Genomic DNA, 16,666 nt, shown 5'->3' with positions numbered 1-16,666 from the left:
TGGATACGAAATGCATTAGGGCAGGGCTAGTGACGACAGCTTTCCTTGCACCTGGCTTCTCCTGCTCCATCCACGTTCGCCTACACGCTGATACGCTGCTTGTCTTGGTGGCTAGCCGGCAGTCTGTTCGAGATCCAGCGGCGCCTTGGAAGGTGGTAGGAGTTATTGCCTGGGAGTTTTATGTCAAACCTTGTGGTAACCAGCCCACAGCGGTTATCCGCCTGGTACGAGTCTTTATTGATCTGTGTACCTGCACTAGTCTGTGTTTTAAAATAAATACGGTTTTACACTATGAGGCGCACCTCTTCTTGTTTTTGAACATATACACATACATACATACATAAATATATATACACACACATACATATATATACATATATATATATATATATATATATAGAGAGAGAGTCAGTAGTAGACAGCTGCGCCTTCAGTGTAAAATATTAAAGTGAAATCCTTAAATAAAGTGGTGATATGCGTACCAGAGATACGGGGAAAGATCACGTGTATCAATGCCTTTCTTGCATCCGTCTCCTAATTTGTCCTCCTCGTCCACAGGTATGGAACTCGGATGAGGTGTATAGACCCAAAAGGAGGGAATAATTTTTAGTTTGAAGCAAAAATAATTTTTTATATAGTGACTGATAATAAGTGGTGGTGTGCTGCCACCGTGTGGACAAAACTTGTATCACACCCAGTGTAAAGTGCTTGAATGAGAAAATGACTCACATTTGACAGGGGTCCAGTATCAACAGGGACCCCTGTAGTTCCTCAAGGTTTTAAGGGTACCTTAAATGGAGAGACCCTCCCACCAAGGGGGGTTAGAAAAAATGGATAGTGTAATAAAGTTTTAAAAAGGGGGTTTTTAATGAACAAAAAACATAGGTAATAGACTCGTACAATTTTAACAATATAAGAAAGCTTATCTGGAGTGTGCTGCATGCACAATGGAGAGTGGAGTTAGTGTCCAGAGGTGACCAACGCGTTTCGTCCCTTTTATTCTGTTTGGGACTTCATCAAGGGTCATATAGCTATATGACCCTTGATGAAGTCCCAAACAGAATAAAAGGGACGAAACGCGTTGGTCACCTCTGGACACTAACTCCACTCTCCATTGTGCATGCAGCACACTCCAGATAAGCTTTCTTATATTGTTAAAATTGTACGAGTCTATTACCTATGTTTTTTGTTCATTAAAAACCCCCTTTTTAAAACTTTATTACACTATCCATTTTTTCTAACCCCCCTTGGTGGGAGGGTCTCTCCATTTAAGGTACCCTTAAAACCTTGAGGAACTACAGGGGTCCCTGTTGATACTGGACCCCTGTCAAATGTGAGTCATTTTCTCATTCAAGCACTTTACACTGGGTGTGATACAAGTTTTGTCCACACGGTGGCAGCACACCACCACTTATTATCAGTCACTATATAAAAAATTATTTTTGCTTCAAACTAAAAATTATTCCCTCCTTTTGGGTCTATACACCTCATCCGAGTTCCATACCTGTGGACGAGGAGGACAAATTAGGAGACGGATGCAAGAAAGGCATTGATACACGTGATCTTTCCCCGTATCTCTGGTACGCATATCACCACTTTATTTAAGGATTTCACTTTAATATTTTACACTGAAGGCGCAGCTGTCTACTACTACTAAACCGGTCACGTCGGAAAAACGTGACCACCTGAGACTTTTTGCAGCCCCTTGTATTTTCTCGGAGTGTATTTATTGGTTATTGTTCATTATTTATTGTTCACTGTCACTTCACATCGTCTGTATTACTAAATAGGTTGTTAGCGCTTAGTGCACCATACATATCTATATATATATATATATATATATATATCGAGTCAGTCCGGAGGAAGGCACAGGTTGCCGAAACGGATTCGTTGACTGCCACAACTGCCATACAGCTGCATACAGTCGCATTATGGATGGGTGAATACAAAGTGTCCCACTATACTCAAATGCTGTTTCTACCTGCTATGCTGATGGTCTGAAGCCTTAATAAACTAGAAGTGTTTCTCATCTTTAAAACGGAGTGCTGCCATATTTGTGCCCTAGTGGTCACACAGTTTCCTTATATATATATATATATATATATATATATATATATATATATATATATATATATACACATATATATACATATATTTTTTTTACCCAATAATGGTATGGCGCCTAAAATAAAGTCCACAATGCACTCTTGCAAGATCCAAAATCCAGTGAAGTAAACAGAAGATGTATTTCCAATAATTGTTTATTAATCTTCATAGGATTGTCAAGGTAAAAAACGCTTGTAGAGTACCAACGCGTTTCGTCTCATAGAGACTTCATCAGGGGAATATAATGGTCTACAAGTATATAAAACATTGTTTCAATACACAATACATAAAAGACTTTCTTTTATTATCATATCAGAGATATTTAAAATAGGGGAACTCCCAGAGAGGACAAGAAAAAGAGATAGAACAAGACGGTGAAGACGAGATGGTGAACTAGTGATAATTCGCATAAAAGTGGGAAAGAAGAAATATAGAATGGTGATTCTATTTTTATTTTTATTTCTATTGTGGTAATTTTATTATTTATCTGTGGAATAAAGTATTAAATTAACCTTAAAAAGATTTGTGTCTTTGTACCTTGTGATCTTGAATTTATGAGATCAGAAGAATGAATCCTTCCTTATAGAGATGCTTTCCAAAGAGGATTTTTTTTTTTAAATATAAGGACCCTTGAACCTTTAGGAATTTAGAGTTTTTATAATGTGAATTAGTGAAATAATTTTAGTGAGATAATTTTAATATTAATAGTGTCTAATTAGTGAAATTACATACCTATATTAGGGATATACAACATTAACAGTTGATTGGATATTAGTATGCCTAAAATGGTGTCCTGTGGAAAGATAATTCTATTATTACTTTTATTTCTATAAAAGTGACATAAGTGCAATATAGTGAGAGCTCATTATGAACATGCCTATAGTTTAACAGGACTAAGTATTCCTGTTAGCCTCCTCTGTGTCGGAGCTAAAAACGTACCTAATAATGGGATAATTTGTAAAATTGGTATAATTAACAACCTCTTTATCACATAATCAAGCTATATACTACTATTTTTGGTACCTAACCTAAAACACGGATGACAATCCTTCATCCAATATAAAAGCAAATAAATCTAAAATAACACAAAAAGATATGTACTCAGTAAGTTAAGTTTGTTAATTTACATAGTTAACCATAGGATAAATGCATTTTGTTTTCCCTATCCATATAGGAGTTGCTACTCCTGGTTCTTACCTTCAATGAGACTTCTGGTTGCTTCAGAGAGGCTAGCAGAATGAATGCCTCCCAAGCCTGAACTCTATATATAGGGATATAGAAGTGGCATCACTTCCTCCCTTATTCTATTGGTTAGAGGTCTAAACCCTATTTATCTTAATATACAAAAAAAATTCTTCCGACTGAATACCTCACACTCCTAATGGATGTAATTCTGAACAAGAACTACTTCTTATTCCAAAACAGGTTCTACCTGCAGAAACAGGGTACAGCCATGGGGTCGAATATGGCCCCGGCATACGCCTACCTGTATATGGCAGCGTACGAGGAGCAACATATCTACAAAAATGTTGAATATTACAAATTTATCACATTTTACGTCCGATACATCGACGACTTGTTCTTATTGTGGAGTGGAGGTGAGGCCAAACTGCTACAGTTCTTCAACCATCTAAATTCAATTGAGGGTACGATTAAATTCACCCTGAACCTGAGTGACAATCAGATCAACTTCTTAGATGTAACAATAAGCCTGAAAGATCAAAAACTGTCCACACAAATCTATTCGAAATCAACAGATAAGAACACGCTACTACATCAAGAGAGCTTCCATCCCACAGCACTGAAAAGGGGCCTCCCTTATTCACAGATGGTGAGAGTCTGAAGGATAAACTCCGATATCTACAGCCTACCAGAGGCCCTTTCTGAAATGGGACAACGCTTCATAGACCGTGGCTATCATCAAGATGACATCAATGAGGCTTATCAGAAAGCGTTACATCTCAAAAGAGATGACCTGCTCCAAACAAAAGGACAGACAAATGGCGTTTCAGCTCACCTGAACTTCTGCAGCACATATACTGTGGCTTCAAAGCATATTAAAAACAAAATTCTGGAACACTGGCATCTGATAGCCAGTGACCCTACACTGGCACCGGTGCTCAAAACACCACCACGTTTTGCCTATAGGAGGGGTCCTAACCTGAAGGACATGTTGGTCGTAACAGATTTCGCACGCACCAAAACCCCTAATACAAATTGTCTATCAAAGAGGAATGGCATCTACAAGTGCACAAGGTGCTCTAATTGCCCATTTCTGAAAACCGGAGACCGCTTCACCAACCCCAAAGATGGGAAAATTTACAAATCAGGCACAAAATCGACTGCAACAGCAAGTATATAGTATATGCTCTGGTCTGCCCTTGCAATTTGGTCTACGTTGGCAAGACGTCTAGGATGATAAAGGAGAGAATCAGCCAACATAGATCATCAATCAAGAAAAGTCTTACAACTGACGTAGGTGACCTGGACCTGAAATCTTTGCCTGTTGCCAGGCATTTTAAAGAATTACAACACAAAGTGAGTGAACTGAAATGTTCACCTATCGATCATATACCACCCCTGCACAGAGGTGGTGACAGAGACAAACTACTTCTGCAAAGGGAACTAAAGGGATCTTCAGACTCAACTGCCTGGCACCCGAGGGACTAAACGAGGACTTTAAAATGGGATGCTTCATTTGAATTCCTTTTAATACAGCTGCTCCAGTAACTATGTACACTCCCCATACCCACTAGTGTTGACACCTTGCTGTCCCCAAAGTGCACTACATCACGTACGGTACCTGAGTGCACCACAACCCCCCAGCACCGCCGTGGGCAACATGTATATGATAAGACATTATTTGAGTATGCACAGTGTTAACAACATCAATGTGCCCTACTCCACGCACGGTACCTGAAGTGTACCTTTCCTATTGCAATTATTCCATGTACGTAATATTACATATATTTTGGTCTCTTTTGGGTGGTGCTTCCTCTATGTACTCTGGATGACAACCGCACTTTGCCTTTTCGGTAATGTTGCTATGGGCGAATCCTAGTATATCCTGGAGGATACTCACACTGTGCCGTCGCACTAGAGTGTTGTATCCCACATACGGTATCGCAGTATACCCTATTCATGCTATTCTATGGCTAGTTAGCCTGTATAATATATATCAGCATCTCCTCCGCAACCCAGGGTGCTGCTTCATGTCCTTATTTCCATAACCTCCGGGATCTGCTGTGTGGGTGCCTTGTATTGATTGCGGGCTTCACAATTGCTGCCATTAGGTATTTGCAATGTACCATCATGCTAACTAACAGTGAAGCTGCCAGTCACACACCACCGCAATACCCGTCAGTTACTTAACCCATTGCTGACACTTGACACTTCCCCCCCTCACTACGCTCACTCTCTGGTGCATGCCCAGAGTTAATCGCCGCTAGATCACCCCTAGACATCCCCAGACGCTACGTCAGGGATTCCCCATGACGCTCCTACACACACCCCCAGCTCTCCCAGCCGGAGCCGCGCGCACCACACCGGAGGTGCTGACTGACAGCTCCGCTGCTGAAGGGGCGGGTTTGGCGACATATTTTGAATGTCTACCTGTATTTAAACCCTGCGGGGATGTCCTGTGAGTACCCCTGATGAAGACTGGCATGCTGCCGGTCGAAACAGCTGTCGGGACTGCTGACAGGCTGGCTTAACACCATGACCTTTTGAAATACAATCTACTTATTTTTCACCTAAAACGTGAGTGCTGGTTTTTCTTTCCTTTTCAAGGATTAAGTGCTGATATACATATATATACACACACATACACACACACACACACACACACACATATATATATATATATATACATATATATACACACACACACACACACACACACACACATATATATATATATCTGTGCAGAGAAACAAGTAAAGAAGGGGCGCTTCGTAGTGCATTAAAAGAGTAACACTTTAATAGAGTAAATCATCTCCAAGGTACAGATGAAATGTAAACGTACCATAAATAAAAGCACTGTGGGCTGGTTACCACAAGGCAGGTATATACATACACCATGGCAAAGCTGCTAACATCCGGGATATCCGTCCTGTAGCCGGTCTGGAAGAGTACACACGCTGGATTGCAGGGCAACACTCGCAGACGCCAGAGCGGGGAGGACAGCCGGGAGTCAGTCACAGGGAGCGCGTCAGCAGGCCATGCCCTAACGCGGTTCGTCAGATGACTTCGTCAGAGGGCGTGGCCACTTCTGACGCTCAATACCTTTTATCACAGTCACAACTGTCAATCAAATTAAGGGCTTGGTTTTTCTACCCAATCGGCACGTAACCACTGGTGTACGTCATACGCTGTTCCCCGCCTACATGCTCTAGCGGTGTTTATACATGGAAACAGCTAGTAACTGTTTCACTTAAAGCGGATGTTTCATATTAAGACTGCAGAGTGGATACATACATACATACATACATACATACATAGACACTATGCAATCCCAATCCCTGGATATACCATATGTTAATCAGTATTTCTATACCGCTATTTTTTAAAAAGCATGATTATAAGGCGGGGAAGCCGCTTACAATTTCATAAATGTACAATACATAAAAAATAACAGATAAAAAGTCATTTATAAAAATCTTTTGAAAAGTACATGAATACATAAAAATATATCTTATTCTAGAAGCAAAATAATTCATAACAAATATACATCCATGATTGATGCAGGATGCTTTTCAGAACAGAGCCAATGGGTTTTAACCTCAAACTTAGTTTATGAACGGCGTAATTTCATATCCTTCGTTCAGTCCCCAGGGAGCAAGGGTACCAAGACGAAGGATCCAGTAGGTCTCACGCTTTATTAGGGCCTTGTCCCAATCACCACCTCTTTTGTTTTTGCGGACAAGTTCAATGCCTTTAAAAGAGAGGCTGCTAGGGTCACAATTGTTTTTATCCCCGAAATGCCTTGGCACACTATGATTTGTTACTCAGTGTTTGATATTACGGAGGTGTTCAAGTATCCTCACTTTAAGGCACCGTTTTGTCTTCCCGACGTATCTTAGTACGCAGCCACATTTAAGCATATAAACTGTATAAACAGAATTACAGTTAATAAAGTCCTGTATCTTATAGTCGGAACCTTCAATGTCCGCCCCCTTGTTTACCAAAGGGCACACTTTACAACTATTACATGGATAGCAACCTTTTATTGATAAAAAAGTGGCAGTTGTTGGTTTCTTATCTAAAACCTGTAGTTGACTTTTAGAAACCATGGATTTTATTGTAGGGGCTCTTTTATAAACGATGCGTGGAGCATCTGCAAGATGACTACCCAAAATTGGGTCTAGTTTGAGCACATTCCAATGGTTTCTAAAAATCTTTCTTATCTCTTTTTCTCTGTTATTATATTGGGTGACAAAGAGAACTTCATTCTTCTGACCTTGATTTGAGGGTGTTGTCACCGCCACTGTTTTATCTTTCGTGACAAGCAGCTCATCTCTGACAAGTGCTCTAGCTCTGGTTAAAGAGCCATTGATGATACCAGAGGGATAACCCCTCTCTTTGAACCTCTCAATGTATATCTCTGACTGTTCCTCAAATTTTACTGGATCCGAACAATTCCTCCTTAATCTCAAGAATTGAGAGAAGGGGATGTTGTCTTTCCAGGGGCCATAATGGCAACTGCTGTAGTCAAGATAACTATTTGAGTCTACAGCTTTAAAGTGGGTCGATGTTTCAATTTTCTGTACATTTCGAAAATTCTCCACACTAAGGACCACATCCAAGAATTCAATTCTCTCATCCTGATAGTTGCATGTGAACTTCAAATTATATACATTGATGTTGATAAAGTCCATAAACTGGTTAAAAGATCTTTGATCACCATTCCACACTATGATTATATCATCAATGAAGGACATTATCAGCGCCTATGCCAACACTTTCTTCCCATTTGTGACTGTCTTGGATCCAAGTTGGTATAGCTGCAGCGAATTTGTCTTTGTGTCTGATATCAATATCTGTTTAAATATGTTTAGAAACGGTAATCTAAATTCAAAGCGCTTAGAAGAGTGTCTGCGAATTTTCTGTGAACAGAGTACTGTTCCCCCTGATGTAGCCACCCCTCCAATTAACACAGATGGTTTTGTAGAGCTTTAGAAATTGCTCATAAAGGAGGCAAAAACATGGTGGGACATAAAGGGTTTAGACAATTATATTACATGTGGTAGAATCCCTCGAGGGTTAAGGATTAATAAGATGCCGACCACAGGCTCTGACAATGAGCACTTTATGAAAGAATGGTTTAGAATTATAGATGATTGCTCATTGCAACTGATTAAATTACTGGTGTTTGAAAAGAAAAAAAACTTTTAAAGAACTAGAAGCTAAAATTACTACACTTTCCTCTACTTTAGAACAAAGCAGTGATAAGGAGTCCCTTGATCGCATAAAAGGGGAAATAGACAAAAAGGTGTCACTAATTGAAAATAAGATCATGGACACTAAACATAAGAAATGTATACGTGACAAAAATGATTATGAGACCAATCAGGTTAGATCTTGGCATGTGTCCCGTCAACAACAGCGGGTAGTATCAAAAGTATATGTAATTAATCCCGCCAGACAGGGTAATAGAGGGCAACAAACACCCAATTATAATAAATCACAGCCTAAAGAACAACAGGCCTATCAATGGCAAAAAGTCCCTTATAGAAATAGAAAGGGCTCATATCATAGAGACCCCAAAAAATATTGGGATAAACCTGTCTTTACCCAGAACGAACGACATGGGTGGGTAAACAATAATAGATTTGAACCTTTACAGTACCAGAATGCCCCCACTGGGAATCATCGTTTTTTAGGAGCAGGCCGGACAGATTACGGCCCTCAGCAACCCAGCACCCCCCAAAGAACACCACTGAGATTAAAAAGAAGGCTAGGGGAAGGAGAGGAAATGGGACTTCCCAGAAGGGAACCCAAGATACACTCAGTACAATAGGACATGTTACTCAAATAGACACCAAAGGTATTTTTAATTTATCAAATAAGATTCTAAAGGACAATGAAATTGCTGTTCTTAAAAGAGGTCTTTCTTTTGCCCCTTCTAAAGGACCAAACAAAGTGGACCTCCAAATAGATTTGAATCTCTTTACAAGAAAATTTACCTTAAAGAGACACTTCTTAAGGAAATCTGAAACCACCAGGAATACAGAGGATTTGGAGAGAGATAAAATCTCCTCATGGCTCAAGTTAAAATCTACATACTACCCTATTGAGTCAAAAGGTCCATACATTGATTTGTTTGCAGATCTTGTCAGAAAAGATCTTGAGAAATTGGATATAGGAAAAAGTGGGGTACTAAATCCAATCTGAGCAAAAAAGAATCAGATGCGCTAAAAGATCTCATGTTAGACTCCTCTATTGTCATAAAAAGTGCGGACAAAGGGGGAGGAGTCGTGATTATGAATTGTGAATATTATATTGGGGAGGCCTATAGACTTCTAAATGATGTAAATTCATATACAAAACTAAAAAATGACCCCACTGCAGCATTTTTGGTTGAATTGGAAATTCTTCTACAGAGGGCATAAATAATAAACTTATTTCTATGGATGAGTATAGATATCTCCATAACACCACCCCCAGTCTGGCCACATTCTACCATCTGCCAAAAGGGCATAAGCACCAAACTGAGCCCCCGGGTAGGCCAATTGTGGCCGGAATAGGGTCAATTACATCCCGGGTGTCGGAAAATATCGACTCATTCATAAAGAAATATGTACCCACTCTGAGTACGTATATTCATGATTCCACCCACTTGCTGCAGATTATTAATGAACTGGAGTGGCGTGAGGGATACAGCCTGGCCACCATCGATGTTCAAGCCCTTTATACATCGATACCACACCAAAAGGGTATTGAATCTATTGGAGTGCGCTTACAGCAGGATTGCATCATGACTCCCCAGAGAGTTGAATTTATTTGTGACTGTGTCGACTTTGTGTTGACGCATAACTACTTTGAATTTTTGGGGGAGTGGTTTATACAGGTGTGTGGCACCGCGATGGGCACAATTTGTGCCCCCAGTTTAGCCAATATTTATATGGGCAACTGGGAATCCAATGTATTGAGGGGTAGTAACTTTGACAACATAATCTTAATGAAACGCTTCATTGATGATATAATCATATTGTGGAATGGTGATCAAAGATCTTTTAACCAGTTTATGGACTTTAGCAACATCAATGTATATAATTTGAAGTTCACATCCAACTATCAGGATGAGAGAATTGAATTCTTGGATGTGGTCCTTAGTGTGGAGAATTTTCGAAATGTACAGAAAATTGAAACATCGACCCACTTTAAAGCTGTAGACTCAAATAGTTATCTTGACTACAGCAGTTGCCATTATGGCCCCTGGAAAGACAACATCCCCTTCTCTCAATTCTTGAGATTAAGGAGGAATTGTTCGGATCCAGTAAAATTTGAGGAACAGTCAGAGATATACCTTGAGAGGTTCAAAGAGAGGGGTTATCCCTCTGGTATCATCAAGGGCTCTTTAACCAGAGCTAGAGCACTTGTCAGAGATGAGCTGCTTGTCACTAAAGATAAAACAGTGGCGGTAACAACACCCTCAAATCAAGGTCAGAAGAATGAAGTTCTCTTTGTCACCCAATATAATAACAGAGAAAAAGAGATCAGAAATACTTTTAGAAACCATTGGAATGTGCTCAAACTAGACCCGATTTTGGGTAGTCATCTTGCAGATGCTCCACGCATCATTTATAAAAGAGCCCCTACAATAAAATCCATGGTTTCTAAAAGTCAACTACAGGTTTTGGATAAGAAACCAACAACTGCCACTTTTTTATCAATAAAAGGTTGCTATCCATGTAATAGTTGTAAAGTATGCCCTTTGGTAAACAAGGGGGCGGACATTGAAGGTTCCGACTATAGGATACAGGACTTTATTAACTGTAATTCTGTTTATACGGTTTATATGCTTAAATGTGGCTTCGTACTAAGATACGTCGGGAAGACGAAACGGTGCCTTAAAGTGAGGATACTTGAACACCTCCGTAATATCAAACACTGAGTAACAAATCATAGTGTGCCAAGGCATTTCAGGGATAAAAACAATTGTGACCCTAGCAGCCTCTCTTTTAAAGGCATTGAACTTGTCCGCAAAAACAAAAGAGGTGGTGATTGGGACAAGGCCCTAATAAAGCGTGAGACCTACTGGATCCTTCGTCTTGGTACCCTTGCTCCCTTGAGACTGAACGAAGGATATGAAATTACGCCGTTCATAAACTAAGTTTGAAGTTAAAACCCATTGGCTCTGTTCTGAAAAGCATCCTGCATCAATCATGGATGTATATTTGTTATGAATTATTTTGCTTCTAGAATAAGATATGTTTTTATGTATTCATGTACTTTTCAAAAGATTTTTATAAATGACTTTTTATCTGTTATTTTTTATGTATTGTACATTTATGAAATTGTAAGCGCCTTCCCCTCCTTATAATCATGCTTTTTAAAAAATAGCGGTATAGAAATACTGATTAACATATGGTATATCCAGGGATTAGGATTGCATAGTGTGTATGTATGTATGTATGTATCCACTCTGCAGTCTTAATATGAAACATCCGCTTTAAGTGAAACAGTTACTAGCTGTTTCCATGTATAAACACCGCTAGAGCATGTAGGCGGGGAACAGCGTATGACGTACACCAGTGGTTACGTGCCGATTGGGTAGAAAATCCAAGCCCTTAATTTGATTGACAGTTGTGACTGTGATAAAAGGTATTGAGCGTCAGCAGTAGCCACGCCCTCTGACGAAGTCATCTGACGAAACGCGTTAGCGTGGCCTGCTGACGCACTCCCTGTGACTGACTCCCGGCTGTCCTCCCCGCTCCGGCGTCTGCGAGTGTTGCCCCGCAATCCAGCGTGTGTACTCTTCCAGACTGGCTACAGGACGGATATCCCGTATGTTAGCAGCTTTGCCGTGGTGTATGTATATACCTGCCTTGTGGTAACCAGCCCACAGTGCTTTTATTTATGGTACGCTTACATTTCATCTGTACCTTGGAGATGTTTTTACTCTATTAAAGTGTTACTCTTTTAATGCACTACAAAGCACCCCTTCTTTACTTGTTTCTCTGCACAGATTTCTACTCCATGGGTCCGGGACTTTATTGAGAAGAGTGCTGTGGCCATATCAGTGGTCTGTGTGTGATTTAACCCCTGAAGGACTATCAGGTGGACTACTGACTGGTTCAAAGGACATTATCAGCGCCTATGCCAACACTTAATTCCCATATACACATATATATATATATATATATATATATATATATATATATATATATATATATATATATATATATACGTATCCTGATGAAGGGGACATAGTCCCCAAAACGTCGCTTATGCTGGATTAAAAGCACCTTTTTTTCTTCACCTCATTACAAGCCTCCGAGTGCCATCTATTTTATTGGATTATATATATACACACACATACATACATACATACATACATACATACATACATACATATATATATATATATATATATATATATATATATATATATATATATATATATATATATTTACACACACACACACATACACAGGATCTCCAGGAGCCAGTGTCTCCTAGAGAACATTTTTTCTATATAAGAACGAAACCTGAGAGAGTTCTTCTCTTCTAAATTGGTAGCTCCAACAAACGTTCTAGAGAACTTCGGCCACATTATACAAAGGAGATATCTCCACATATTTGCTTCGACTGGTTCATCGCCCCTGATGAAGTCCAAGGGACGAAACGCGTTGGTCAGCGGATCTGAACTATATGTGGCACTAATCAAAAAAACCTGTGAAATGAAAACTGAATGCTGGATTTAACCTTCCAATAAATGTTGACTTGTTTTTATTCATTTTATTTGATTTAATGTATGTAAAGCCACAGAGTGGTATACTTAGCTCACCCCAATCCTTTCTCCCTTTCCATATATATATATGTACTTTGAATGAGTGGCGCCACCTGTGCTAGTGTAAGATTTGGGTGGCCACAGCAATCTTCCCTTATTATATAGAGGGTGTCGGCCAGTTCTTTAAAGATGAGTATGAGATTTTTCTGAGAGTTCTTTAAAGATGAGATGATGTATATCACTTAGAAAATATGGTTAGATGTATAAAGATATCGGCGACTAATTACTGGGCTGGTATAGTTGATTAATAAATAAAAATATATTTATTTAGATGACTACAAAGTATACATATAAATATGGTCAATTTTAAAAATACAAGGATAAAAAATGGTAACAGATACAAATGGATATACACAAAAAGAAGGGGGGAGTATAAAAATATATAATTGTGGAAATCTTCCTAAAATCAATAAATAAGCATATAAATAGAAAGGAGATTAGCTTAACTCAGAATGGATGGAGATGAGTGGTTGCCCAACGCGTTTCGTCGATGTGACTTCATCAAGGGGTAAAGAGCAACTGAGGCCAGACCGGTATTTATACCTGTATGTCTGTCTCAGAGCTCCATGACATCACTTCCTGTGGCTAATTGGCACTAGAGAGCTAAATGACTCCCATGCAGTTAAGTTATATTCTAATGCACTGCTAAAGTTGGTGGCCATATATACAAAGACAATCGCTATGTTTATACATTCACAAGTGGTTATATCGAGTCCAGAATGTGTCTAATTGATGGTTCGCGGCACTTCCGCCACGTTTCCGGCATCCGTTCGGCTGTACTGCGCATGTCTGATTGGATGTAGTACTGACTGTGACCTTCTCCTGTACTGCGCATGCGCCGGGCATTGATCGTCCCGGCGGGGCTTCAGGCAGAACCTTGTTGGATAGTGTCTGCGTCTGAGTGCCGGCTGCCATTTTTCAAAGGTTTCTGTGACCATGTTTTAGATACGGTATTCATAACGGCGGCCATCTTATTGGAGTCATCTTGCTATATTTCATAGTATATGAAAGAAAAAGACATAGTAAATAGATAATTCGATGTTGCGGTTTTGCGCACATTAAGACTTGTAAATACAATGGGGGATAATTAGAGGTTTAAACATTATATATAAATAGCAAAAAATAGTTGTAGCAGGTATATAGGATAAAGTGCTAAATGCTTGCACTGTGAAAAAAATGGAGGATGTTATCCGTGTTCAGCCTAAGGTGCTGTATGTGCTCAGGGTGTTAGAAGAGGATAGTATTAATTAGAGAGTGTGAGGTTTATATAAAGTATCTATGAGAATAATTATGAATACATATATAAAGTGCATATATAAAGGCTGAATGTTAATAATTACTAAAGGTGCTATACAAATTGTGGTATAGTTTTTTATTAAGTGAGTTTTATCTTGAAAGGTCGTTCATCATTTTTGTTACTACAGCACCGGGTTTTCCCAAGAGGTCTCCCTTCTCGGTACTAGCCCGGCCCAACACTACTTAGCTTCCAAGATTGGGCGTCACAAAGTGTGGTTTGACTGTAGATAAATACGATGACACTTTCGAGATGTGTGGTAAAGGTGCCAATAGAAGAATAGTAGTGATATGTTTTGACCTTATAAGAATGGTGCTATTTCATAGCTGTCATTAAAACCCTGGGGATGCATAGTGTTCCACTCGAAGATCCAGTACATTTCTCTCTGAGATAATTTGGTCGCCAGGTCACCACCTCTTGGTCCCATTTTGACCCATTCAATGGCCTTGAAAGTCCGTCCATCTGGGTTGGCGTTATGGTGACTCTCAAAAGTGCTTATAGATGGCGTGGCTGTCTATCTTGTTCTTGATGTTCCGGCTGTGTTCTTGGATCCTCAGTTTTAGGGGTCTCTTGGTTTTCCCTACATATTTTAAGTGGCAGGGGCACTCTAGGAGGTAAATCACTGATGTTGTGTTACAGTTCATGAAGTCTTTGATGGTGTAGTCCTTGGTGTCATTGAAGTTGGTGAACTTCTTCCTGTTTGGATGAACGAACCTACATATATTGCATCTTCCACACTTGTAGGAGCCTATGCATTTGATTCCAGTATTCGTTTGTGGGTTTTTTGATGTTAAAGGGCTTGGCGCTAAAATGTCTTTCAAATTCTTGGATTTCTTGAATATTACCTGAGGGTTGGGTGGTGGGATTTCCTTCAGAGTGGGATCCATAAGGAGTACGTTCCAATGTCTTTTTAGGCTCTGTTTAATTTTATTTTCATGTTGGTTATATGTCGTGATGAAGGTCACGGTTTCCTTTTTCTCTTTTCTTGTGTTGTATTCTAGTAGGTCATCCCTTTTGAGGGTATTGACTTTCGTTAGTGCATTCTGTAAAACTTGGGTGGGATATTCTTTTTCTTCAAATCTTTTTTTGTAAAGTTCAAGTTGGGTGGCACACTCTTCTTCCTTATTGCAATTTCTTTTTATACGGTTGAACTGAGAGAACGGGATGTTCTCCTTCCATTTCCATAAGTGATTGCTTCTGTAGTGAAGATAACTGTTGGTGTCCACTTGTTTGATGAAATTCTTCGTGTGTACTTCAGTACCCTCCCCTACCAGTATCAGGTCTAAGAACTCGATCTGGGTTTTGTTGATGCTAGAAGTAAATTTGAGATTCATCTGGTTGTTTCCGATGTACTTTAAAAATTCTGAAAACAGATCTTCATCACCTTCCCACACGATTAAAATGTCGTCGATGTATCTTTTATAAAATCTGACGTTATCTTTAAAAGCATGGTCTGTGTATATAAAACGTTTCTCCCAAACCCCCATAAAAAGATTTGCAAAGCTGGGTGCAAAAATAGTGCCCATCGCTGTACCACATTTCTGAAGATAAAACTGGTCTAAAAACTTGAAATAATTGTGACTTAAAATGAACTTCATAATGTCACACATAAAAGTTTTATGCTGAGGGGTGATTGTGTCGTCCTCCTCCAGGAATTCTTTGCATGCTTCAATTCCTATTTCGTGTTCTATGCATGTATACAGCGACTGAACATCTATTGTGTCCCAATTAAAAGAATCCTTCCATGTGAAATTTCTAAAAAGATTTAAAACTGAGGTTGTATCCTTAAGATAGGCCGGCAAGTTCATCACATCACAATGTACTGGATCTTCGAGTTGAACACTATGCATCCCCAGGGTTTTAATGACAGCTATGAAATAGCACCATTCTTATAAGGTCAAAACATATCACTTCTATTCTTCTATTGGCACCTTTATCACACACCTTTCTATAGTTCCGGGTGCAAAATAAATGAAATAATAAAGGTATTAAAACATCTCGAAAGTGTCATCGTATTTATCTACAGTCAAACCACACTTTGTGATGGCCAATCTCATCCGATCTTGGAAGCTAAGCAGTGTTGGGCCGGGCTAGTACCAAGAAGGGAGACCTCTTGGGAAAACCCGGTGCTGTAGTAACAAAAATGACAAACGACCTTTTATGATAAAACTCACTTAATAAAAAACTATACCACAATTTTTATAGCACCTTTAGTAATTATTAACATTCAGCCTTTATATATGCACTTTATA

General features: G+C 39.3%; 1 protein-coding gene and 1 pseudogene across 1 annotated transcript in view; one reads left to right on the top strand and one right to left on the bottom strand.

The window, feature by feature from the left end:
• CACNA1S (calcium voltage-gated channel subunit alpha1 S) overlaps positions 1-16,666 on the bottom strand; it is a 761,524-nt gene that overhangs the window by 549,312 nt on the left and 195,546 nt on the right. The gene's annotated exons all lie outside the window — the stretch shown is intronic.
• On the top strand, positions 16,433-16,552 carry LOC146061928 (5S ribosomal RNA; annotated as a pseudogene).

Source organism: Crinia signifera, chromosome 2 (genome assembly GCF_055691185.1).
Source record: "Crinia signifera chromosome 2, ASM5569118v1, whole genome shotgun sequence".
Taxonomy (NCBI): domain Eukaryota; kingdom Metazoa; phylum Chordata; class Amphibia; order Anura; family Myobatrachidae; genus Crinia; species Crinia signifera.
The sequence above is the reverse complement of the archived record's forward strand: the minus strand, read 5'-3'. Positions and strand labels throughout refer to the sequence as shown.